General features: G+C 43.3%; 1 protein-coding gene across 1 annotated transcript in view; it reads left to right on the top strand.

The window, feature by feature from the left end:
* The window catches only part of LOC108783735 (limbic system-associated membrane protein-like), a 371908-nt gene that overhangs the window by 345783 nt on the left and 21931 nt on the right, over positions 1-4194 (top strand). The gene's annotated exons all lie outside the window — the stretch shown is intronic.

The raw sequence follows: 4194 nt of genomic DNA, 5'->3' as shown, positions 1-4194 counted from the left end.
GGAAGTTGTGGGGGCAGAAAAAACCCCCCCCCCCCCCTTTATCTTAATAGAGCTTACCAAGTTACTTCCCAGTGGGTGAAAACTTTGCTGCTCATAAGATCACCACACCAGGCCACCCTCCCAGCTGACCCAGTTCCAAAAGCCAAGCAGGGGCTCATCCCATGCCCCAAACTGCCATTTAATCCAAAAGAAAAAAGATCCAGTGGCACTCCATCAAAATCCAACTTAAGTGTAACTTTATTGTTCCAGACAGGCAAACTTGAAGCCCAACCAGGGACCTCCCATTCTGATTCATTTCACCCCAAACTGGGCTTCATTGTAGAGTAGATTCACAAAATTTTGGGTGAAATGCATCAAGATGGAAGGTCCAAGGGGTTCTTCATGAAACATGCAGGCAAACATGAATCCCCACCAGGGACCTCCCATCCTGATGCAACATTTTGTGAAATGACTTTACGATGAAGCCCAGTTTTGGGTAAAATGCATCAGAGTGGGAGGTCCAAGGTGTGGCTTCATCTTTGCCTGCCTGGAACAATAACGTTTTACCTGGGTTGGATTTTATTATAGTGCCACTGGATCATTTTCTTTTGGACTTAGTGGCAGTTTGGGGCACGGAAGTAGTCCCTGCTTGGCTTTTGGCACTGGGTCAGCTGGGAGGGTGGCCCGGTGTGGTGGGCTTGTGAGCATCAAACCTTTCACCCACTGGGAAGTAACTTGGTACGCTCTATGACGATGAAGTGGGGGGGGGGTTATCTGCCCCCAACAATTACCCCCATCAGCTGCTATGATGCCATTAAAGAGACCCTGTCAGTCTCTAGGAAAAAAAAACCTATACAATAAAGTTACACTTGCCTTGGAATTTACCGGCATGCCACCAGCTGTCTTTTTTTTTGGACTTCTGTTGACTATTGTCCAGTGGATTGAACAAATTTTGGGGGTTATTTGGATGTCCATCAATCGCCTAACTCATGTAGAATTTTAGATTTCACAAAAAAATGCTCTTTTCTAAGATCTGTTGCAACATTGTTGCTCCCTACAGTGATACGTGTATGCCGATTTCCCGAACCTCTTGTACTCCAGTCATGCTGTATGAGACTTTTCTGACTGTAATGTGAAATACATGTATAAACCCGCCGGAGGGGATTACTGAACTGAGCTTAATGCGAGTCTGAAGTGAATGAGCCGCTCCCGGTATTATTTATCCCTTGTGTTAATTTTTATCAGGATCTCCGGCTGTAATGGGTTGAGAATCTTTAACAATCGGGAGCGTAAGATGGTAATGAAATCAACCTGTGGCTCGGCGCTAATGCGTTTTATGACATTTTCCCAAATTCTGCCTTTGAAAAATGAGCTGCTAAAGTGAGTTACAGGTCCTCTTAGTCACCGCGTCAGGAGTCATTAAAGTGTCGAACGATGTGGATTGTTAATGAATTTTTTTTTTTTTGCTTGGAAATAATATGCTTCTTTGGCAGTTCAGGTCTCTGCCTGACTTTCATTACCAGAAGTAAGACTCGTAATGTGCTGGATCAGTTACTGTCAGCTGTGCACATACTGGGTGACATCCACAAATGTACCATTTCATTTTATTTTGTATTCTATTTGATAATTGTTAAACACACTGCAGATCATTCTGTATTATCGCAGGTTTATACTGAAAGAAATCATTTAAAGCCTAAACCCAGCTAGATTATGTTTCTTTTATTCAGTGATAGCACCAGAGATAGTTGATCCAGGGAATATCTGACCACCTTAGGGCATCAGGAGGGAATTGTTTTCCCCCTGATGGAGCACATGGAATCATATGTTATATAGGTTTTTATGACCTTTCTTTGGATCAGCTGTGGGCATAGGCTGTTGTTTATGGAGGTTTTCTATTTATTATTGTTTTATTGTTATTAATATTACTACCTCCTCCTCAGCCTTCCTTCTTCCTTTTTCTTCCTTCTTATTTCCTCTTCCTTCTTTCTCTTCCTCCTCCTTCCTCTTCCTTATCCTTCCTTTCTCTTCCTTCTTCTTTCCTCTTCCTTCTTCCTCTTCCTTCTTCTTCTTTCTTTCTCTTCCTTCTCCTTCCTCTTCCTCCTCCTTCCTCCTTCATCGACTTCCTCCTTCTTCCTCTTCCTTCCTTCTTCTTTCCTCTTCCTTCCTCTTCTTTCTTTCTCCTCCTTCCTCTTCTTTCTTTCTCTTCCTCCTCCTTCCTCTTCCTCCTTCTTCCTCTTCCTCCTTCATCGACTTCCTCCTTCTCCCTCTTCCTCCTTCATCGACTTCCTCCTTCTCCCTCTTCCTACTTCTTCTTCCTTTTTCTTCCTCTTACTTCCTCTTCCTCCCTCTTCCTCCTCCTCATTATTATTAATATTATTAATATTATTATTATTATAATAAATAGGAAAAATTAGTATTATGATGATGAGTAAGTACCTCTCAAGGTAGAATGGAGCAGCATTTTCCCCAGGAAAGGTCGGGCTCTGTCTGATCATCTAGTGCGTGTTGTTTTAATTTATTATTGGTAATTATGTAGCGCTGACAAGTTACGCAGCACTTTACATACATAGTGCAAATTCACATCAGTCCCTGCCCCCAAGGAGCTTGTAATTTAAAGTGACATTAAACCCTCAGATTTTTTAACATAAAACAATACTGTAATGTGCGCCTTACTGTAATCCATGGTTGTTTCCCTTCTCTTTGCTGCTCTTCCTTTTAAATCCTCATGTCTTCTCATGCTTGGGGAGAACTTCTGTTTTGCAGCAGACTGCCTTGTCTCAGGAATGGATATACAGTGCCTGTGTATAGGTTTGTATAGGTTTGTAACCTGAGCCAGCACTACAGGAAGAGGCCCTGAGCTGAAAAGGGAAATTCTCCCCAATCATGAGAAGACATGAGGATTTCAAAGGAAGAGCAGCAAAGAGAAGGGAAACAACCATGGATTACAGTAAGGCGCGCATTACAGTATTGGTTTATGTTAAAAAATCTGAGGGTTTAATGTCACTTTAAGGTCCCTATCTCACATACAGAGGGCCAGTTTAGACAGGAGCCAATTAACCTCCCAGCATGTCTTTTGGAGTGTGGGAGGAAACCGGATTACCCGGAGCAAACACATGCAAGCCCAGGGAGAACATGCAAACTCCCTACAGGCTAATTAATAGTTAGTGACCTGACCAGGATTGAAACCAGGGGAACCCCCAGTAGTATAAGGCAAACATGGTGACCACTGAGCCACTGGCACGATTCTGTTTTATCTACCCCTCCCAGCAAAACAGTTGTAACACTTCCATACTAACACCTGAGTACAGGTCCTCTTTACTATTTCCAGTGCAGCAAGAAGTCGTCGTATGTTGCACCCCCCACCACTTGTCATCCCAAATTTGAGGCTAATTAATATATTGCATTGATAAGGCAGCTTACCAGAGCCCGGAGAGCAGGAACAGTTTGATTTATGACATCATGCATAAATGAGAATATTATTAAGTCATCATGTTAAGAGACGGAAACTCGCTGTTTACGGTTCACGGTCTTCTTCCTCCCGTGCTTCTTGGTAAACAAGGAAAATGAAGACTAATGGGGAGGCGTGCTTCGGCAATGCGTCATTAGCTTACTGCTTCACCTGGGAGGAGGTGGGGCGGGCTCTGATATAATCAACCATTTACACTTCCGAATTTCAGGCAGATGTCTTAAAAGCTATATATGATATCTACAGCAAGGGTAGGCTGCCTCTGGGAGTCATGCCTGTGGCTGTCAGAGTCTTGCAATGCCTTATGGGATTTGTAGTTGCACCACAGCTGGAGGGCCTGATCTATAGCATTATCTTTAATGCATTTTTCAGTTGAGTCCAATGAGATTGGAAAAATACAGTCGCCTGGCTGAACATGCCATGGGCCAGTGTTAAAGTGTTATGAATTATATCAGCTTCCTGTCATTTATTGCATTCAAACCAGGTGGGGGAGAGGGAGGGCTAGGTGGCATCCAGGCTCTGCTGCAGTGCAAAGTGCTCTCAGTCTAATACTTAACAAATGCTATAGGATAAAAGAACACGGGGATGACTCATCGACTTCTTCGTTGTCCACTCAATAGGCTGGTGGGAGGGTGTGGGGGTTTGTCCGGGATCATGCTGGAACTAAAGCCAAATTCAAAAGTGACATATATGATAAAGTCTACATTAGCATTAAAGCAATTGGTTTTATTTCTCTGAGTCCCTCCCCC

Source organism: Nanorana parkeri, unplaced genomic scaffold, assembly GCF_000935625.1.
Source record: "Nanorana parkeri isolate BGI_ZX_2015 unplaced genomic scaffold, ASM93562v1 scaffold86, whole genome shotgun sequence".
NCBI classification, from domain to species: domain Eukaryota; kingdom Metazoa; phylum Chordata; class Amphibia; order Anura; family Dicroglossidae; genus Nanorana; species Nanorana parkeri.
The sequence above is the reverse complement of the archived record's forward strand: the minus strand, read 5'-3'. Positions and strand labels throughout refer to the sequence as shown.